The sequence below is a fragment of the Erpetoichthys calabaricus genome, chromosome 17 (genome assembly GCF_900747795.2).
Source record: "Erpetoichthys calabaricus chromosome 17, fErpCal1.3, whole genome shotgun sequence".
In the NCBI taxonomy this organism is placed as follows: domain Eukaryota; kingdom Metazoa; phylum Chordata; class Cladistia; order Polypteriformes; family Polypteridae; genus Erpetoichthys; species Erpetoichthys calabaricus.
Window position 1 is genome coordinate 51,802,169 of NC_041410.2, and position 23,819 is coordinate 51,825,987.

The 23,819-nt window shown below is 40.6% G+C and overlaps 1 long non-coding RNA gene across 1 annotated transcript; it reads left to right on the plus strand.

The window, feature by feature from the left end:
• Positions 1 to 20,334: 20,334 nt before the first annotated feature.
• On the plus strand, positions 20,335 to 22,253 carry LOC127526111 (uncharacterized). The gene is made up of 2 exons (XR_007933729.1): positions 20,335 to 20,914; positions 21,472 to 22,253. It is a non-coding gene; the product is annotated as an uncharacterized LOC127526111 (long non-coding RNA).
• The last annotated feature ends 1,566 nt before the right edge of the window (positions 22,254 to 23,819 follow it).

Sequence of the window (23,819 nt, forward strand, 5' to 3'; positions counted from 1 at the left end):
TGGTTAAGTTTGCAGATGATACCAAGATAGCTGGATTGGCAGATAATCTGGAATCCGTTGTATCATTATCGAAGGACTTGGACAGCATTCAGGCTTGGGCAGATTTGTGCCAGATGAAGTCTAATGGCAGTAAATGTGAAGTATCACATGTAGGAAGTAAAAATGTTAAGTTTGAATACTCAATGGTAGATCTGAAAATCGAGACTACACCTCATGAGTGGACTCTACGCTATCAACTTCCCGACAGTGTTCAGAAGCCATTGAGAAGGCAAACAGAATGTCAGGTTATATAGCTCCTTGATGTGTGGAGTACAAGTCCAAGGAGGTTACGCTCAAGCTTTATAACACACTGGTGAGGCCTCATCAAAAGTACTGTGTGCAGTTTTGGTCTCCAGGCTACAAAAAGGACAAAGCAGCACTAGAAAAGGTCCAGAGAAGTGCGACTAGGCTGATTGCAGCGCTACAGGGGATGAATTTTGAGGAAAGATTAAAAGAGCTGAGCCTATACAGTTTAAGTAAAAGAAGATTACGAGGTGACATGATTGAAGTGTTTACAGTTATGAAGTGAATTAGTCCAGTGCATCGAGATTGTGTCTTTAAAATGAGTTCATCAAAAACACAGGGACACAGTTGGAAACTTGTTGAGGATAAATTTCACACAAACATTAGGAAGTTTTTCGTTATACAAAGAACCACAGACACCTGGAATGAATGAGTAGACCGTGTAGTGTGGTAGACAGTAGGACTTTAGGGACCTTCAGAACTGGACTTGATGTTTTTTTAGAACTATTAAGCAGATAGGACTGGTGAGCTTTGTTGAGCTGAATGGCCTCTTCTCGTCCAGATTGTTCTAATAATGGCTTCTTTGACTTTAATTGGCATAGCTCTTGTCCTCATGTTGAACAATGGCAACTACAGACTGTACAGGGTAGAGGCAAGCCGAGGTATTTTATGCCTGCACTAATGAAGCAATGAATCCCACCTGAGTAATCAGAAACATCTGTGATGCCAATTGTCCCAAACGTTATAGTGCCCTGAAATGGGGGGACAATGTATAAAAGTGTTGTCTGTTCTTTATGGTGTGACTGAAATTAAATGAAAGTCTGCAATGTGCAGTTTAATAACAATGTCTGAATTATTTAACTTGTAATTTTAAACTGTGTAGCTGAGGGGAACACCAAGAAAAAAATGTCTTCGTCCCAAACATTATGTACTGTATAATATAGAGGTACATACTGTATATATAGCATATATACTCTTATGAGTTATTTGAAACAGAAAAAAATGTTTTCCATTTAAGATAACAATATAGGAGCAAAGCCTAGGGTTACAGTAAACACAATGTAAAATATATTTTTCAGTCCTCTAAATATTAAAATGTTGACACGTTTAAGTAAAAATGCTAAAACAAAGCAAACTTTGTACTTCCTGCTGATGTATGAGTTCTACTTTGCAGCAGAAGGACATGAGCTACTCAGTATCTGAATCTACTTAAAAGGGACCTTTAACACGATGGATTACAGCAGCTTGCTTTCAGATTGCAGTATCATCAGCTGAGCCTTTAGAACACAGAAGCCCACATTGTAAGCTTGCTAGACAAAGGATAAGGCCAAACCAGGGCATAGATAGATAGATAGAAAGAAAGAACTTTATTTGTCCATCCATCCATCCATTTTCCAACCCGCTGAATCCAAACACAGGGTCACGGGGGTCTGCTGGAGCCAATCCCAGCCAACACAGGGCACAAGGCAGGAACCAATCCCGGGCAGGGTGCCAACCCACCGCAGGACACACACCAAGCACACACTAGGGCCAATTTAGAATCGCCAATCCACCTAACCAGCATGTCTTTGGACTGTGGGAGGAAACCGGAGCGCCCGGAGGAAACCCACACAGACACGGGGAGAACATGCAAACTCCACGCAGGGAGGACCCGGGAAGCGAACCCGGGTCTCCCAACTGCAAGGCAGCAGCGCTGCCACCGTGCCGCCCACTTTATTTGTTCACAAATGGAAATTTGGCTTTTTACAGAAGTTCTTTAAATAAATTAATAGGTAGATAAATAAGTAAATAAAAAGAAAGAAAAACAGTGAGAAATACAGAGCTTCATATCTCCTACAAGTGCTTAGTTGTCTATTTGATCATCACAAGTTATTGTTCTTCGTTTGTATCTAGTTATGCATTTCTAATACATTCAAGTATTTATTGATTTATTGGTTCAGTTGCCTGTCATTTTCTGTCTGATGCTATTCTCTTCTAAACTGAACATTGAAGATATAAAGTGTAAACACTATTATTTTTATTATATAATAATTGTAACTGTGTGTATATTTTTATGCTGTGTATACATATATATATATATATATATATATATATATATATATATATATATATATATATATATAACAGTGTCTCAGGGGATGCTGGAGCCTATCCTAGGTGGCATAAAGTGCCAGTCTATCACAGGGCAAAAACGCACACATACCCCAACCACAAACTAGGGCCAATTTAGCATCGCCAATCCACCCAGCCTGCATGTCTTCGGACTGTGGGAAGTAACTGGACCACCCAGAGGAAACCTATGCAGGCACTGAGAAGACATGCAAACTCCACACAGGGAGGACCTGTGATTATTTAACAACTCTCTGTGTGTCTTAAAGCAGAGTTAGAACAGACTGTTACTACGACCTTTGGATTACTACGTGGACAATATTCCAGTGATAATGGCAAAAAAACTGCAATTAACAAATGAAATGAGACAGAGTGTTATTACCCTTAGAACTGAAGGCCTTAGAGAAACTTCCAAAAATAACAAGGTGTCAGGTCAGGTGTCCCACACAATCCAAAGGCGATTGGAAACTGGAAGAGATCTGGGGGACCCAAAGTCACAACCCAATCAGAAGACAAGTTTCTAAGGGTCACCAGCTTGTGTGATCACAGGAACCTCAGGGCACAACAGCTTCACACACAGCTTAGCAGAGCAGGTCAAATAAAACAAGTCGCAGTTTGTACTGTGAAGAGGAGACTTTGAGCTGCAGGTCTGAAAGGGCAAGTGGCCGTAACAAAGCCCTTCCTTAAAGGACCAAATCGGGCCTTGAAATATCTGCTGTGGACTACTGCAGACTCGAAGAAAGTCTTATGGACCAATGAATCAAAATTTGAAACACAGGGTGCTGGTATGCCATCGAGTTGGTGAAAGGACGGTCCCTCAGTGTGTGACACCAATTGTCAAACATGGAGGAAGAAGTGTGATGGTCTTGGAAGAAGAGTTGGTGACTTGCTGAGTGACTGGCATTCTGAATCAAAAGGGTTGTCACCCTTTGGCTGTTATATCAGAAAAAGGTGGCGACTGTGATGAATCAAAAATCTGAAAATTTTGTACACTTAATGATTTCTTGACTTTTTTGCAATTATTAATTTGTTCTAGGCATTGATTTCATGAAACATTAAGACATTAAACTGTGCATTTCCATAAATCTGAGGTGTTCTGAAACTTTTGACCAGGGGTGCCCAAACTTTTTCCTATGAAGGGCCAAAAATCAAACTTGACTGAGGTGCCGTGGGCCAAACGTAAATTTTGCATCATATATCAAACTGCATTACATTAAAGTTGCTATGGTTTCCCCTTATTTATTTCATAACATTTAAAATAAATATAAAACAACTTTAACCTGATTAACTAATGCAATTTTATTTGTAAAGTTTTGCATTTTAATGAACTTATTACAATAAAAACAAACAATCTGCAAGTGTTCAATGTACAATACAGTTCAATGCCAGACACACTAGTCAAGCTGTAAGCAATAATAAAACCACTCGGTTGCAATGTCCGTGACCTAATGAGAGATATGAAACTGGGCCTTATTTTTCAGAAGTTTTTCAAGATTGGGCTGTAGCTGACTTACAGACAAAGACAAGATATTTTGTAGGTGAGAGTCAGTTAGTTTGCTTCTGAGTTTACTCTTGTTCAAGTTCATCAGACTGAAAGTCTGCTCGCAGAGGTAGGTACTGCCAAACAGAGACAGCATCACTTGTGCCTGCTTGCACATCTTTGGGTACCTGTTTGCTGGGACACATTTGTAGAAGTCTGTCAAAGGAAGAGATGTGAACTTGTGTTTCAGTTCTGAATCACACTGAAGATCAATTAGTTCCATCTGAAGATCATCTCTGACTGCATCCACACTGATGGTGAAGGGTTGAGCAAACAACTCAAAGTCAGCAGTGTTGGTCTGAAGTCCTCAAAGCGACTGTCAAACTCCTGGATAAGGTTGCTGAGAACAGCATCATATTCATGGACCTTCTCTTTCACCATGCCTACCTCTCCAAGACAGGGAAAATGGGCTAAATTTCCTGCATGTGGGGTGAGAAACAGAAAGAACAGTGTGAGATTGGAAGTGAAACAAGCAAAGCAGGCATGTAAAACAGGAAGAAAAAAATAGAATAACTAAAAAAAGGAGGAAATTATTATTTCATGACAATTTAAGAAACAAGCTAATTTTAAGCAAATTTTATCAGCTTGAAGTACAACAAAAACACAAATGCTGACATGACTGATTATAAATGCAAACTCCACATATAATTACTAATAATATAGTTATAATTGCACATAAAATTTCCTGAATATTATAACTGTAAATGTTACGGTTACCTGCTGAGAGATGTCTTTTGAGCAGCAGTAGTTTTTGTTTGAAGGCTCTGATGTGATCAAAAAGCTGGGTGATAATCTGGTCCTTTCCCTGGAGCTGAACATTCAAAACATTGAGCATCTCTGTTACATCCACAAGGAAAGCCAGGTCAGAGAGCCATTTCTTATCAGTGGGCACTTGAATATTACCATTCTTGCTTTCCTGAAAAACTCTGATCTCATTACGCAGATCAAAAAATCTCCGGAGAACTTTTCCTCTGCTGAGCCATCTGACCTCCTGGTGGTACAACACATCACCATATTGCGCATCCATCTCTTCCATCAGTGCCTTGAACTGTCGGTGAGAAAGCGCCTTGGAGCGTATATTGTTAACAATTTTGACGACGTCACGCATCACAACCACAAGCCCGCCAGATTTAGCACATAGTTGTTCTTGATGTAAAATGCAGTGGTACTTAACAACTTTTCCTCCACATTCACTGACTTTCTGAGACACTAATGTAGCAAGGCCAGATTTCTTCCCTACCATTGCCGGCGCTCCGTCAGTTGTAATGCCAGCCATCTTCTCCCACTTTAATTCATTTTTTTCCAACACTCTCTCAACAGCAAAAAAGAGATCTTGTCCTTTAGTAGTACCAGAAAGGGTCTCAATGCCAGCCAGCTCTTGTGTCACTTCAAAAGTTTCATTTACTCCACGCAAAAATACCAACAGCTGTGCGGAATCGGATATGTCGGTGCTCTCGTCGCAGGCTATTGAATAGGCAGAGAACGCACTTGCCTTTGTCTTGATTTGCTCGCCGATGTCTTGAGCCATGTCCTCTATGCATCGGGTGACAGTATTTCTTGACAGGCTAATTTGTGAGAACATTCGTACCTGAGAAGGACAAACTGCTTCTGCAGCCACTGCAAGACATTCCTTGACGAACTCTCCAGTAGCGAAGGCTCTTCCACTTTTAGCAATTAGAGCGGAAATCTGATAACTGGCCCGTGTGGCACTTTCTTGTGCTGTTAAAGGACGTAGCAGCGCGCTCTGTTCGAATCGAAGTTTAGCAAGCAGCTCGTTAGCCTTCTGTTTTCGCCCCTCGCCGCTGTACTTTGAGAAAGCTGCAGAATGTTTTGTTTCATAATGACGACGGATATTGTACTCTTTTAAAACAGCAACCGACTGTTTGCAAACTAGACATACTGCCTTTGATTTGACTTCAGTGAATAAAAACTCGTCTTGCCAAACTTTTTAAAAATTTCTCTTGTCTGTGTGCCACCGCCTTGATTTCTCCATTATTGCGTTTGTTAATTTGTTGACGTTAATTGACGTGGAGTGTAGCAAAGCAGGCGGTGCTGCACCTTGAATTGTGCATGCACGAAAAAAAAAATCAAATTAATTTACATTTAATTTAAACATTTAATATCAGTTTACTCTTTTGTAGTTCAACAATAAAATAAACAAAAATGTTATGTCAAACTACAAGTGACGATCTGTGTCGAAGGCATCCCCCTCCCCCCCCCCCCTTTTCTCGGATGGTGTGGCGGGCCAAATCAAACATTACTGCGGGCCCTAGTTTGGGCATCTCTGCTTTTGACCAATAGAGTGTATATATATATACAGTGGAACCTCGGTACACGTACAACTCGGTTTACGACCAAAAAGTTCGCCAAACTTTTGCCTCGGTTCACGACCACACACTCGGTATACGAACAAGCCAGGTTCCCTTTCGGTTTGCACATGTTCAGTCTCTCCCTGTGCATTTCCTATGCAGCGAGCAAGAGAGAGAGAGCGAGAGAGCGCGACACACACACACACAGAGGCAGTGCGAGAGAGAGGCAGCAGGAGAGACAGAGAGAGCCGCCTAGCGAGCGGTGCCTAGCACTATAGCGCGAACTATTGCAGTGTTAGTTTTCTCTGTTGTTCAAGGTTTTCTCAGTGTTATTCAATGTTTTTACATTTAGTTTACTATTACGCTGTGCGGCGGCATGGTGGCGCAGTGGGTAGCGCTGCTGCCTCGCAGTTGGGGGACCTGGGGACCTGGGTTCGCTTTCCGGGTCCTCCCTGCGTGGAGTTTGCATGTTCTCCCTGTGTCTGCGTGGGTTTCCTCCGGGCGCTCCGGTTTCCTCCCACAGTCCAAAGACATGCAGGTTAGGTGGATTGGCGATTCTAAATTGGCCCTAGTGTGTGCTTGGTGTGTGGGTGTGTTTGTGTGTGTCCTGCGGTGGGTTGGCACCCTGCCCGGGATTGTTTCCTGCCTTGTGCCCTGTGTTGGCTGGGATTGGCTCCAGCAGACCCCCGTGACCCTGTGTTCAGATTCAGCTGGTTGGATGATGGATGGATGGATGGATTACGCTGTGCATTCTATGGTATAATTAACTATATTTGTGCTTAAAAACTAAAAAGTATATATATATACATACAGTTCGTACAGTCTAGAACGAATTAATTGTATTTACATACAATCCTATGGGAGAAATTGCTTCGGTTCACGACCAACTCGGTTTACGACCAGAGTTTTGGAACGAATTATGGTCGTGAACCGAGGTTCCACTGGATATATATATATATATATATATATATATATATATATATATATATATATATTTATATGTGTGTGTGTGTGAGTGCACATGGGTGTGTTAACTACATACAGAATATGAGATCTCTGCGCTTGCTTATTAAACAACTTTTTATAATTTTTTTAAACGTTTATAAGTTGACTTGCTCTATTTAGGCAAATCAGCTTTGCAGATCATGTGACCTCAATCATTACACCAGTAATGTAACGAATGAAATATGCCAGCATTCGCAACACACTTTCTCACTTGGCAGATAAAACAACTTTGAAAGAATCATTACTGTCTGCTAGCTTATTTCCAAGTAGGTTACAGTGGTGGGGTTTTGGGTTTTGCTTTTGGTTTTGACTTTTGTTTTTTATTTGATACTCAAGTTTTGTCTTATCGTTTCCCCTCGGTAGGCCCTATTTACTTTGGATCTGACAGTTCTGACCCGTGCTTTGCCTGATCACGTCTTTTTCTTGTCATCAGTTATTTTTCAACGCTCACAATAATCTCCGGGCACTTCAATGTGTCCTTAACAATACCCTGGTTCACATTTGTTCTTTGCTTATTCATTATTTTTCTTATTTTTTCACATTATTTTATTTCTGTTTTTGGTTTTATTTTGTCCCTATTTTGTTTATTTTTATGTATATGTATCAGTATTTAGTCAGTTTTATAAAATATTTTTTCTATTATAGGTAGTGTTTTCTGCCCTGTCCCCTTTATGTAGCCCTAAAGGTGTGGAGCCATCAGATGTTGTTGCTGGAAACAACCCAAGCAGTACAAAGGGAGACGCTGCAGTTGACAGTACATTTTTTTTTACTCTTAATTTCTTTTCTTTATAATTTTTGTGTTTCCAATTTACAGATTCTGCCTTGAATCCCAGCTTCATATTTCAGGCACTGATCCTGTTTTACAATTATTGGATTTGTTTACTGTTAGCTTTTGCCTTTTAAACAAAGTCTAGTTTTTACTTCTTACTGCCTTTCCTTTTTTGCTCCCTTTTGGAATCTTTACAATAAAAAGTTAAATCTATTTTTCCATCCTCTATTCTATTTCATCTTGAGGAGGGTTTCAGGGGAGCTGGAGCCTATCCCAGCAAGCATAGGCTGGAAGAGCACCAGTTCATCACAGGAAGAACACCCACCCACCACCCACACATTCACACACACACACACACACAGAGTACAGGCCCAGTTTAGCAACACAAAACCAGTTAATTTGCAGGGTTTTGGGCTGTAGGAGGAAACTGACACAGACATGTAGAGAACATGCAAACTCCATGTGGGAAGAACGTGGGATATTAACTCTGGTCTCCTTACTGTGAAACAGCATAAATAATTATATATTTTTTTTTTAAATATTTGTTTTTGACTCTTAAGGTTTTCACAGTATTCCTCTCCTCCTTTTGTGAATATTGTCGACATTTGGTTATTTAAAAACCTTTAGCTCAGTTTTTGGGCCTGTGCAAGCTGAAAGCCTGCCATTTGAGGTTTGGGACTAGGCTGCCAAAGGTGAGGCCTTCTCGGTGGGTCCAGACTTATGGACATTTCTGATTTGTCTCATTTTTTTAGGTCTCCATTCTAGATTTGTGATTTTTGTGCAGCAGAATTCATCACAGTTGATTTTCATACAATACATAACTTATTCTGTGTACAATTTTAGCCGACATTATACTTTATATCAAATTAAACACAATGCATAATGTATACATATCTTATTTTTGTGTGTTAATTTTAATGTTTACCTACTGTGTATTATAACCAAATACTTTAACTGTACTGTACATTTTACACATAATGCTTAATTATATATCCATTGATTTTCTTATCCTGCTGTTTTTAAAAATGCAATGAATGTGTGATGAACATTATTATATAACATTATACTACAAAGAGCGCATTATGTATATATACATATGTATGACTATTTCATTTGTAATGTGTCCATGCTTATACAATTTAAACCATGTTTTTATAAATGTACACTTAGCATTATGCTCATATACTAATACATTTATATAAAAAAGTTATTCTATAGTATCATTTATAATAAAATATTGTAGTCTATGGTATAGTAATACATTTTATATAAAATACAGTGCATCTTTAAATATTTTGAATTTTTTATATATTGTATATGCATACAAAACACTAAACATACCTGTAAATTTTAGTTTTGCTGTGTCTGATGGTGGCTTTCGGGAGGGGCTGATGCACTGAGCTTTCTTCCCTAGTCCTGACCCTGAGACTGACCCCACGTCCTGACCTAGATCTCTGACAGCCAGCAGCTGCCGTACAAACTAACCTCATGCTTCCATCAGCAGAATTATGACGTGGAGTTAGGACTGAGATGAGATAAATGTCAGATTGCACTCCTCCTGAGCTCTTTGATGGGTTTCAGCCACTCTGAGATTGTTTAGAAGATCCTCAAGTACTTAAATAGCCAACTGCTAGTGGTAACCCATGTGTTAAAAATACTGCTTACGGTCATGGAAGCTGAGTGCATTTTCCATGGAGTACAATGAGAAGGATTGTAAAGTCTTTAAGCTTTAACCTGCTGTTTAGCACATGCTGAAGAAAAGAATGCAATGAAAGCAGTTCCTCCAATTACATTGTAAAAGATACACTTTGATCTCTTTCAGAGCGTTCTGTAACATTCAGCTATGTTATGGTCCAGCAACTAAAGCAAGACTCCTCTGAAAAGAATGGTAGCTTCTGATTTAAAGCTCAGAGACCTGGATCGTAGACAGCCTAACATTAGCTGTGCGTGTTGTTGTCTGGTAGGTAATGAGGTTCTGCACTAATGAACCAGAGAGCAATGGGCAAAAAGCACAGACAGGACTAGAAAAGTGAGATTTCATCATTTACGGATATTCCATGTGTGTGCCTTCATATCTCGAAGTGTGCATCATTAAGGTTTACCCTTTTCTTTAAATCATTACTCAGTGCTTTGTTAGTTACTGTGCTGTATATATGATGGAGTAACATGAGGCAAAAGTTTTAGGAGCTTCTTAGCAGTGGGATTTTGACATGAAAATTCTGATGATGCCACACGGATCTGGGAGAGAGATACTGTAAGAAGGGAATGAGTCACCCTGAGAAGCTGTGTAGTGTGTGTGTGTGAGAGAGATCATTAAACACAAGAGCTGAACTTAGGAGACCCGCTTTTCTTCTTAAACCTATTGGCATGGTGGTCCCCAGTGATCTTCAGAATTATCCTGTTTTGAATCAGCTCATGGTGTAGGGGGAAAGTGAGCGCGGATGGTATTTCCTCCGCCCCACAGTGTGAGATGAAGCCATTTGCAGGCAGTAGGCAGAACAGGAAAAAATTATTGGAGCTGCATGGAAGGAGCCATGGAGGGTAGCAGAGGAGGGCGGCCTCCAGTAAACCTCATATGAGGAAGAGACACAGCGTATCACAACGATTAGGCTCTCAGAACCAGTGATGATAAAATGTGAATCAAAAAGTGCTATAGAAAAATCACATAAAATTAAGATCTATCGACTTATTTTGTCATAGAGTGCAATTATGAAAAAACAGGAGTAAAAGATACCTCAGCACTAATATCAAATACTCAACATCAAAGGCACAAATGAATATTCATAAAGGCCAAAGTGTTAAATTGCATTGTTCATAGTTAATCAGCATTATATAATGGGGATAAATGTGCTTTTTAGAGTTGATTAAATATGACTTGTAATATTTAATTTGGGTGTTTTTATTTTAGCATTTATTTACAGCATTACAGTAAAACCTCGATTATCCATCAGGGATTGGGACCGAAGCCGTGACGGATAAGAGAAAAGACGGATAAGCGAACAGCTACTTTAAAAATGATATACAGTAGATTAGTTTAGTGAATGGTCATAATTATTGGCAAAACAAAACTATATTAACAACATATAGTATTAACAAAATTAATTCATATAATATTGTAATGACCAGCGTAATAAGCAAATACAACTCAGAAGTACTGGATTTTTTTACATTTTATTTGGAGTCTTTGTTCAGTAACAAATGGTGCCCTGTCTTATACTCCATTATCAGGGTTACAGAGCACACCTCCAAAATAATAAAAGAAAGCTTTCCCTACCGATCAGTTTATCTCCCACCACTCACGTTCTGACTTTCTTTGTACCGCAAACACTCCTGCTTACTGTCTCCTGACTCTCTACTCAAAACTTCCTTCCACTGCACCTTCCTTTTCCTCCTAACTTCTCCTGTCAGTCAGTCATGTCCGCCCGTCACAGAACGCAAGCCCTTCACCCAGTCCTATCACCTACACAGCATTCATTCCACCCTTTCTGCTCCCCTACAGTGCATTACAAGCTGCCTGCATGTCACAATATATTAACAAAACAACAGAATTTTAAAAGAAAATGACATTACAGAACAACATTTACTGTAACTTTGATACAGAATAACATTACTGTCAGTGGGTTCCATTTTTGACACGTTTTTCAATTTTATCGACATCACACTTTATATTGTTCACTCTTGCTCTTCCTACTCCATAAATTGAAGCAATACTTGAAGCACTTTCCTCATTTTATAAATGTTTAATAATTTCAATTTTTTGTGACAATTCCACACACATACATTTATTGGCCACAACAATGTACGCAACTGACACTGTGATTTCAAAATGCAGCATGACTCGTGGTGCTGGGAAAGAGCGCAAGGTTTTTTTCTTTTTCTTTCTTTCTTTTGGCCCTGATGGTTAACGGAGACTGATAGTTAATTGAGTGACAGATAATTGAGGCTTTACTGTATTTAGATAAGATGTGGCTAAGTGAATAAACGGTGTGCCCAGAACTCAAAAGGCCAAGTTTAAGGTACAATGTGTTTCCGCACCCACCACATGACGAAACATTTCCTGATCCTGGTGGTTGGCGCCCCCCCCGGGGCAGATACATAGTCCAGTCAGTGTTACATGGGTATCCCCTTGGCCTGGTCCAGCCACTCGTGTCCTCAACAATGGGAATCCTGTGAGCCAGATCACCCGCTGGGGAATTGCACCACATGGCTGTAGTTCTGTAATTGCCGCTCCCTCGCAATGCATGTAGTGAGCCTCATTCGGGACTCTGTGAGCAACCACTCGTTCAACACAAACTCAAACCAGTGTAACCCAATGATTCTCCAAAGAGACACAATATCGAAGGAGTCCAGTCTTTGTCTCAGGCCACTGGATAGCATCCATGTCACTCAACCATATAGCAAGACAGGGAGCCCCAGGACTCTAAAGACTTGGAACTTTTACAAAGATATCTTGAACTCTCTTTTTGAACTGCCTTTCCCAAGGTTTCTTCCATTTTTTCCCTACAAGGGTTTTTTTGGGAGTTTTTTCTTGTCTTCTTAGAGAGTCAAGGCTGGGGGGCTGTCAAGAGGCAGGGCCTGTTAAAGCCCATTGTGGCACTTCTTGTGTGATTTTGGGCTATACAAAATAAGTTGTATTGTATTGTATATCACAAGCACCACACACCCCTTTCAAGTGACCTCATGAACCCCCATGCTTTCCCAATCCGTCTACTGACTTCATAGGAAGAGTCACCAGAGACATGAATGTCACTGCCAAGGTAAGTAAACTGCTTGAGAAGATCAACACTCACTCTGCAAACAGACACACTGCTGATGGCTGTGCCTAAGTGGTCATTAAAGGCCTGGATCTTAGCTTTTATCCAGATCACTCAGACTCCGCACTCAGTCTCTTCAGAGCCCCAATCAGACCCTCCATTGACTCTGCAAAAATCACAACATCGTCGGCAAAGTCAAGATCCGTGAACCTTTCTTCACCAATGGATGTCCTATAGCCACTGGACCCCACAACCCTGCCCAACACCCAGTCCATGCAAGCATAGTAGTAGTAGTGTAGGAGTAAAAACACCTCTCCGATGGACCCCAGAATCAACTGGGAAAAACTCAGAGGTTCTGACTCCACTCTACACAATACTCAAGTTTAAGAAGCGATTGAAAACTCTGCTGTTCTGTGAGTATCTGTCATATTGTTAATGAATGTTATTTGCTCTGTGTGTATCTGTCATATTGGTAATTTGTCATGTTTTTGTAATGCTAGCTTTTTAGCTCTGACTTGTGATCACTGAATTTTGTGACCTGTACTGCTACAATTGTTCAAAACAGTCCTTAGACTGATGTTACTTGATTATGTTGACCTCCTTTGTAAGTTGCTTTGGATAAAAATGTCTGCTCATCAAATAAATGTAAATGTAACAGAAACAGCAGGCAGGTACTGTATATTCAAAATAAATTAAGCATCTCCGGAGATATGCAAATTTGAATCAAAATGTTAAAAAGAAAGTTATTAGTTTTTAGAATATGTGTTTTAAGCTTAGATAAACTAACCAGTGTGTATATGCTTGTAAGAAGATGTGAAATAGGTGGCTGCTGTTAACTTGTATCTCATAATTAGCCCAAAGTAACTTAGCTGACAATTAAGTAGACAATTGATGAGTTGTCTGATTTTTGACTGATGTGGACTTACTAAAAGTGGCCTTCAAGCTCAGATATCAAAGTCAGCTTCTCTATCAGCCTTACAGAGAGATGTCAATTAGCTTTTAAGACACAGAGATGGTACGTAGCTCTTGACACAAGAGGTGTGAGATGCAATGATTGGTATGAGAGAGAAAAAAGGGTACGGTGTTAGTGAAGGTGCAATTTATCATCATGCTGTTGGAGGATGTAAGTATAGTGCCACATATAAAAAGAAAAATGCCCACATTTTAAGAATGCCTTAGCTGGATGAAGAGGAAAAGACTCTTCAATTTTCAATGACATCTTCCTTAATTTTACTCATTCAAAGCTTGGGACATTGATTTGAAACATTCAGGTGGTATGTTTTAATTTATTTTGACTTCTGGTATATGATGCCTGGTTTCACTGCAAATAAATAATAGTAAGAATTGAAATCAACTGTGGGGCTTATCTCACTGAAACTGCCTTGTTTACTACAATTATCTGCTCTGAGTGATGAGTCTAATATAGTTTGAGCTGTGCTTGTTCAAATGATTTGTACGTTGTGAAGAAATCAAAAACACAGAAAGATTAAAAGTTGGGGGAACTCCCCTTATGATACCGAAGCCGTTGAGTGTTCGTAAACGACTGATACTTGGTCAGTGAGAATGCAATAAACAAACATTTGACAATCGCTGTGGTTCTTTGGATTATTTTTTTTATTTTGTTTACATCAAAACAATTTTGGTGGGAGAAAATTCAAGATACCGTGTTGATATATTATATTGATATTCAAAAGTGTCAAAATGTCAATGATGTGTATTTCAAAAACCTAGCTTAATTATATGAAATCAGTGTAAAACACTTAATAAATAGCTGCTCTGAAATTCCCAGAAGCAAACAAAAATATTTTTTTGTAGACCAGTGTTATTGATCCTCTGTTTTTCTGGTGAAAAAAAGCGAGAAAGCATTAATACTCTGTTCCAGTCCTCAATCTTTCGTTCTTTCACACTCGTGTGAGCCCTTTGGCTGCCCCCTAAGCACACGTGTGTGACAATGTTTTGTAAGAAGTATTAATAAATAAGCTGTGCTTGTTCAGGTGAACTCTTTCAAAGGCAGTGATCTGGGAACTGAAGGATTTAGGTGACCTGGCAGCAGGTTGGTTCTCTTGATGTTTGTTTTGGGTATTCCTTGAATTTTTGGTCAGGTTAAAGCGGAGCTTGTTTAGTTGGTTCAAATGTAGCGATCCAGGGGCAGACCAGCATATCCATGAATCTTGGCTAGAGCAGAGCTCCTGGACAGGCTCGAGGCTTTTGCTAAAGTGTTCTGAGACTCAGCCCTTCCATTGGAGAAAACTGAGGTAGCCAACCTCAGCTATTGTTAAGGTACTGGCGAGTGAATGTAAAGAAGTAAGTATTGTGGCATGAACATACGAGTCTAATAATTCAGGCATTTCCAGGATTAGCTTGTCCACCAATAAAACAAAAGAACCTTGGGAGGTTAAAATGCCTTACGTGAGCACTTTTTAACAGTAAAAGAGACATGATGTATGATTAATGATTATGACAACTCCAAAATAGTGAAATGTACAAGTTCACATACACTTTAAATTGTATCACAAAATAATCAACAAATGTGTCACTTTGAAAGAGCTCTAACCTTCAAGCCCAAAGGCATAAATAAAATGTTCAGCCTTCACATGTGCACATCTAAGCAAACACAGGTCTGGAAGACTGCTGGGTAGAAGGGCCTCAGCAACCCAGAAACAGACTAGCAAAAGAAATATAAGTAAGAAATTGCATTGAGCATATTGTGAAAAGTTTGATTGTGGCAACTGTTGAATTTGCTGTAACATAAGTACGTTTTATTTATATATTACTTTTCAAAACAAATATCACAAAGTGCTTTACAAAGTCATCACAGTCACTCACACAAAAAAGTGAGTTGAGAAATTAAAATTGGAAATAAAATCCATGTGTGTGTGTGTGTGTGTGTGTCCGATCCCTCAGAGCAATGTGATTGGTCAGAAGTGTGAGTGTGAAACACACGAGGTGGAGAAAAGACATAGGAGGCATTCTGATTGTTGCCTTCAGATATAAGAATTAGGGTTAGGAGGCGACCAAGGCACTTTGAAAATAATGACCAAGTCTGAGAAGCAGGCTTTATGGGAATGCGTTTGAGAGATGGAGACACACAAATATAGAGGAAAGGTGCTGAAGATATATGTACAGCAACAGATAGCAAACATTTTTCTATAATCTGCCTTTGAGAGGTAGCGTGGCTAGTTATCAGTAAAACCAAAGTTTATCCCTTTGCCTCATCTCGGAAGCCATTAGTGCAGACAGAGAAGCCTGCTGAAACAGCTGTACCCACAACCTAACTTGGGATTTGGGCCAGAGATAAAGACAGTCGGTTGTTTTTGAGAGTTCAGTGAGGGCAGTAAAATCATGCTTGAGGAGCTCTGATTGTTGCTAAACAGTGTCATTGATTCCTGTGTGAGTAAGAGTCTTTTTAACAGTCCAATATTTAGTCTGCAGGCTTGGAAGATGGGGCATAATGTTACTTTAGCATCAGGATAACAGACAGTCACACTCCACCCAGACCTCACATTCCTTATGAAGGATTTGCCGGCTACCAGCATAGTTGGATGCCATGGAAATGGTCATGGCCACCAGGAAGACAGCTGTTGTCTCCTTTGCATCTGGACAACGTGGGAAAGAAAGTGTGCAAAGGCTCCACCTGCAGCCTTGGGGATTCATTGCACAGGTTACTGTGAGGGTGTAGGGGTATCCTCCTATGGTCTGGGGCAGTGGCGACTGGTGAAAAAAATTAGGATGGGAGCACAGTGTTTGGGGGGACAAACTGAAGCAGCACTTATCTATTATATCGTGCCTTTCACATCTATCTATCTATCTATCTATCTATCTATCTATCTATCTATCTATCTATCTATCTATTATACAGTGCATTTCATATTTATTTATAATATGGTGCTTTTATATTGATCTATCTATCTATCCAGTCATTCCACATGCTCTCATGGTCCTGCGATTCAGCCCCCCTCTTCACAATGGCACATAGCACTGGCAGGGGGGGAAAGGGGGTGGCAAGCAAAGCAAGCAGGGGGTGAAGCCCCCTAGTTTTTTAAACAAAAATGTGTATTAATAATAATTACACTGGTAACAGAATCTGCCAGATTCAACCTAAAAAGTGTAAATGTTTTCAAATCCGAAAACAAGACACGAGAGGGTTGGGATGCCATAGACCAGGGGTTTCTTGAACTTCTTTTTGTCGTGACCCAATCTTAGCCTTTTTAGTATCCTTGAATCCCGTTCCTTGTTGAATCGCCAGACGATCGACAGTGCATTCAGGGTCCCACTTTAAGAATTGTATCTGATTGTCTGTGCCAAAGGGGGTTTCTCCTTGGATAATCATGGACAGTTGTAATCAAGGATGATCATTAGAGCAAAATCGATTGCTTAATCAACCTGTGACCACTTCGCAAACCATCCGTGACCCATTCTCATTAAGTACAACAGTAATGCGTCCTAATGGCGGGAACCTGTGACCAATTATGGATCATAACCTAAGAAACCCTGCAGTGGGCTACCTCTACTAATGTGGATTTGGAAAGATGCCTGCCTGGTCTTCAGAATGACGCTGTCTTTTGGGTGTGTTGCTGTTTTATGACATAGGAACTGGTAGAGAAGGACGATGATGTGGAGTTTGGGCAACATCACTCATCCTCACTGCCTCAAAGTCTTTTTAGCTTGGGGTAGAAACAAAGGATAGTAATCTGACAGTGTGACTTTTATCTCACTTCCCCCAAATATGTTTCAGTTTTTGACACTGGAAAAGAGATTTCACAGGGGTATGTGACAACAGGTAATAGAAGAGCAATGGTAAAGTTCATCATGTATAAGAGACATTGTACAGAAGAATACTACATTGTGCCAACAGTTCAGAGATGCTATTTACATCTTTGGCAGTCCAAGTATAACAGGTGTCAGTCAGAGATAAACCAACTACATTCATGTTTTATCTTGTATCCAGCCAATGTGCAGTTTTCTTAGATGAACTCAGTAAGGAGAAGTCAACCAGAGTTGCCAAACACATAATAATTAAGCAATCAGCTGTTACTGGAGCGCCTACACTTAAGGGTAGATTATGCACCCAGTCTGGTCCTGAAAGTAGGACAGTGGTATGACCACTAGGGGACACTGTAGACTCAACTGCACTGACAAGGGTCCTGGGTTCATATGAAAGGTTTATTATAATAAATTAACTTAATTGTTTCTTTTTGGTATAATAACCTTAAGGCAAACACAAGTACAATCCCTGGCTAGATGACAGAGCACATGTAGGATCTTAATAAAAATAAAAGATATATTTTTAACCATTTAGCAGCTGTGCTGTCATAACCATCACATCCTCCAGTTGGATGCTACATATTAGTGGTGACTGAAGTGGCTCCCCACTGTGAGTAGTGAGAAAGTGCTATATAAATGTAAAAGGATTACATGTGCCAGGTGAGGGTGGCCACCTACTCAGACCCTGGCACCTTATGCCTTTCCCGGACTGCCCCAGAGTTTAGAGGAGAAGCATTTGAAAGCTGTGCTGGGAGTACCATAGGACTGCTCAGGTGTAATTGGTGATGGCTGGATGCATCGGAAGGGAGGCTGCTCTACTAGCCAATGAAGGTGTGCAGCATCGTGATTGCGTGTGTTTGAGGTTCATTAGCTTAGTCCATATATAGTTGTTTCAGGGTGGCAACCAGATGGGGTTTGAGGTGCGTTCTTGTGCACACATTTACAAGATGATTGTGATGTATAAAAGGTAAATTACGTAGAGATGTGTTTTTTGGTGTACACATATTTTCACACTGAAATATTTATAAACGAGACCCCTGGCCTTCCAGTGAGACTGCCACAGTTCACAACAGTAACAGACTTAGGAGAGATGTGCAGTTTTGACCTACTGGGCCTTTTACTACAGACTGTCCTGATGGTGATAATGGACTGTTCCACCATGTGGATGGAAATATTCACCTTGAGGAATGGCAAGATTGAATTTGCACCCCCAACCCACACACATACACAAATGAGATGTTCCCCCACTGATGGTACCAAAGTGTATTATCCCAAGTGGCATTTTGCAGTTCACAATCATAGAGTTAGAGTTGATGAAGGATATCATAACAGCATGTCAGATGTGTACCTGATAACAACCCTTTAAACAAACAAAACCCAAATTTAGTTAATCCATTAAAAATTTTGAAAAAAAAAGGCCTGGAAATAATCCATCCATCTATATATCCATTTTCGGCTGCTTATCCAGGACTGGGTAAAGGGTGGCAGTCTAAGTAATGATGCCCTAGATGTCACTTTTCACTGACAAGTCCTCCAGGGAGATGCCAAGGCATTCTCAGGCCAGACAAGACATATAATCTCTCTAGCGTAGTTCTGCCACGAGGTATTTTCCTGGTTGGACATACCCAAAACACCTCCCCAAGGAAGAGTCCAGGAGGCATCCTAATCAGATACGGGAACCATCTCAACTGGCTTCTTTTGATGTGGAGGAGCAACAGCTCTACCTTGAGTTCCTCACGAATGCCTGCACTCCTCACGCTATCTCTAAGGCTGAGCCCAGGCACCTTGTGAAGGAAGCTCATTTCTGCCGCTTGCATCCACATTTGAGTTCTTTTGTGACCATAAGTGAGATTGACCAGTAAATTTAGAACTTCACCTTTTGGGTGAACTCACTGTTCACCACAACTGACCGGTACAACGTCTACATAACTGTGGACTCTGCTCCCATCTGTCTGTTGATCTGCGTGAACAAGACCCCAAGATATTTAATCACCTCACCTCATCACCAATCTGGATAGAGCACTCCACCTTTATCTGGTTGGGAACCATGACCATGTCCTGGGAATAATATAATAATAAAAAAATCGTATAGTCTCTTACAGTACAAAAGAATCTGGGTAAACAAACAAGGATTTGAGGATTTTAAGAGATAAATAGTCTGAGTACATTAAATATTTTTTGCCCGTGGAACTCTCTCTTAATTGTTGGGCTCTCTGTAGCCTGAGCAGCAGAACTTCAGATTAAAACAAGGACTAAATAGCATTAAAAAATAATTTGTTTTAAGGCAGTTTGTCTCCAACAATAACAAGATTTACAGCTTTGGGTGTTAGCGATTTCTAAGACACGCAGATGTTACCAGTAAAAATAAATCCAATACATGAACAGACATTACTTCTCTCACTTTTACTAATTTTAAATCAAGTGGGGTATCACGTGCAAAGTCTGAGGTCCTGCTCCAGAACAGCATGATTTCATTGCCCATCTGTCAGGTCCTTTTTGCTAACCTTCAGTTTAAATATACAAAATCACAAGCTAATATTAGTTTTATAAGTCTTATTTAATAAACTGAAAAACTTTTAATTCTCTACTACACTCCACCCCTTGAGATATTGATGCTAAAGTAGCCAGCTTTGGCCATTGCTGTCTGTGGTGAGAATGAGTGATGAGTGAATTTCATATAGATGAGTATTGCGGGTGTACATGTAAATCAAGTCTAACATTTTAGGCAATTCCAGCATAAACTTGTCCATCACATATTACAAGAAACAGAAAATACGAACACATAACTCCAGTTCCTAAATCCTTACACTGGCTCCCAGTTAAGTTTAGGACAGATTTCAAAATCTTCCTTTTAACATATAAAGCCTTAAATCGCCAAGGTCCGGCTTACTTGTCTGAACTTATCATGACTTACAAACCAGAGCGCACATTAAGATCTCAGGATGCCGGTCTGCTTATGATTCCAAGGATTAATACAGTAAAAGAGAGAAGTTGTGCTTTTAGTTACAGGGCCCCTAAACTGTGGAATGGTCTGCCTGCTACTATAAGAGATGTCCCTTCGGTCTCAGCTTTCAAATCCCAGCTGAAGACTCACTACTTCAGTTTAGCACACCCTGACTAGAGCTGCTGATTAACTATACAGACTGCATCTCTGTTGTTAGTCATTAGCACTAAAACATAAGTAATGCGATAGTTATAATTTGTTACTAACCCTCACCTATTATGTTTCTCTTCTCGGTACTCAAATGTGGCACTTGGTGCCACTGCCCACCTGCCAAGTTGTTTTGCCTGCCTAAGGTAAAGTCATCCCTGATGGAGGATCGCAGGAATCATCAGGTAGTGGGGTCCTTTCATCGGATTGGCTGGCCCAGCGCTGACTCAGGTGTTTCCAATAGGGGGAGGCAGCTTGATGGCTGAGGTCCCCAGGACTCTAAACAAATCCAAATCATATTATTTAATATCATCTGCTGTTGAATTCCGCTCTGTACTTGTAATATTTCTATTGTGTTATTATATTGTATTTCGGATTACTTGTGCTTTGTTCTGTGTATTGTATTGTATTGACCCCCTTCTCTTTGACACCCACTGCACACCCAGCCTACCTGAAAAGGGGTCTATCTTTGTACTGCCTTTTCCAAGTTTCTTCCATTTTTTCCCTACTAGGGTTTTATTTTTGGGAGTTTTTTCTTGTCTTCTTAGAGAGTCAAGGCTGGGGGGCTGTCAAAAGGCATGGCTTGTTAAAGTCCATTGTGGCACTTCTTGTGTGATTTTGGGCTATACAAAAGTAAATTGTATTGTATTGTATATAAAAAGATCCTTCACACTGTAAACCATCTGTCAAAGCAAGTGAACGGTGACACGTGGGAGGCTGTCCCCTGGAGCTCAAATAGGGGACATATTTGGATGAAACACAGTTACTAACCTCTGTTCCTCTTCCAGCCCTAGAATGGAGGAGCAGCCCACAGAAGAGTATGGTCCATACTTCCAGACCATTCCAGAAGTCCCTCCCCTTTCAGTCCCTTCTCTAAATAAGAAATTAGACAACTGGAAGTCAGCGTTCATTTTTGGACCCACATCTGCTGAAGTCACACACAAGTCCTGATTTTGAAGACTGTAGGGAACAAACTATTTCAGCTTTTCTGTTATGATTTGTAAACAGGGATTTCTGTGAGATTAAAACCTTTTATCTTGACCCGTCTCAGTTCTCTCCACATTGGCCACAACTGTAAAACGATGTAAGAAAAACATCACATGTGAAACGATAAACCAGGGTTAAACAATAACTGTTATGTTACAGTTCTGTGGCCTATGTTTATTCTCCATTTCTTTGTCATTTTTCTATATTCTGAAGTATATGATGTATTTTTGTATGTTTATTTAATTATTGTTAATATTGTTCTGTTTATTTCTTTAATGTTTATTTATGGTGCGCTGTGTTATGTTCCTTGTCTTCTGTGGGTGAAACCCCAAGAGGTGGGACCACCATCATGTCACTGCTGAGGGATGGCCTTTCAGGCTCAAGGAGGTCCCTCAATGGCTCATTCATTGTCGAAAAGTGCATTTTATTCTGGTTTCTGATTATCTTGTCTCTGTTTTGGATTAGGATTTCTGAATGACAGATAAGGATTTGTTAGGGTTGCATGTTTGCCAAACCCTTTTTGCCTAATTTTTGTTCTTCTTTTGTTAAATTCTAATAAGTGTATTCATTTATAAATTTCTTACGTCAGATGTTTAACGGTGTCCTTTTCTATGAGTGTCATTTATTTATTTATTGGTGCATTTAAAGTCTTTTTGAACTTTTAAAACCAATTCCCCATTTTAAGCCTTTGCAAGCTTAAAAGTTTGAGGCCTACTTGGCCTATCTTTAGGGAGTCCAGTAACGTTCCTGGCCTGATCTGTGGCTCTTTTGGTGGACCTATCATTTTTTTTTTCTATTTCATGTAAGCTATTCGGGCGGCACGGTGGCGCAGTGGGTAGCGCTGCTGCCTCGCAGTTGGGAGATCTGGGGACCTGGGTTCGATTCCCGGGTCCTCCCTGCGTGGAGTTTGCATGTTCTCCCCGTGTCTGCGTGGGTTTCCTCCGGGCGCTCCGGTTTCCTCCCACATTCCAAAGACATGCAGGTTAGGTGGATTGGCGATTCTAAATTGGCCCTAGTGTGTGCTTGGTGTGTGGGTGTGTTTGTGTGTGTCCTGCGGTGGGTTGGCACCCTGCCCGGGATTGGTCCCTGCCTTGTGCCCTGTGTTGGCTGGGATTGGCTCCAGCAGACCCCCGTGACCCTGTGTTCGGATTCAGCGGGTTGGAAAATGGATGGATGGATGGATGGATGTAAGCTATTCATAACATCAAACAAAACTAAGTAAAGATGCATCCTTACTTGTGTTGATCGGTGAAATTTACCAAAGCATTTTTCACAGTGAATGGGCTGTGTGTCCAGAACTGGAGCGTCCATAAAAGCAAAAAGAATGTGAGTCATCCAAAAGCCTCCACACGCCAGGCCTGGCCTCCTATGCCTGCCAGGATTAGGCCTCACTCCAAATGGGCTAAACCTGTAAACCCACAAGCCTGCTTCAGGCCTTGCAGACCCAAAAGAGATTTAAGCCTCAAAAATAACTTACATGTCCTGAAATATCCAAGTGTCTTCTAAGAGAAGGAGAAACCATAAAAGCTTGTCTTGGAAAAACAGACTATGAAAAGATTCTTTATAAAAATAAGATTTATTTGCAAAATACCAAAACTTAAAAAGAAGCGTCAAACAGAGGCATTAAAGGAGTTGCCTAAAAGGAAATCCAAAGTGAACAAGTCCCAAAAACACAGTGCGAGCATTAAAATCCTTAAAAAATGAGAGAAAAATAATGAAAATATACAGAAAATCCAACCCTAAACAGAAATATTCACAATTGCCAATGCATTGAGTCCCACTTGAACTGCCTGTCTCCATTGCCTTTATAGGGGAGCTGGGGGCAGTTCCCAAACAGAGATTGACAGATGGCCCCGCCTCTTGTGGTTCCACCCACAAAGAACTTTAAAAATACATTTAAAGTGACAGTGCATATTTATAAGCATTTGTCGTACGAGGCTGGGGGTCAGACCCAGCCAGGACGCCTGGAAGGACCGGGTCGTGGTGTATTTATCCTCCGGGCCACGAGGGGGCAACCTCCCTGTATTAGAAGAGGCCCACGGAAGGGGAGCGGTGAGGCTCAAGACCGTCGGGGCCACTGGTCACCGCCAGGGGGTGCCCCGAACCTCATGGAGCCCGGGACATATTTACTTCCGCTACACCCATGGAC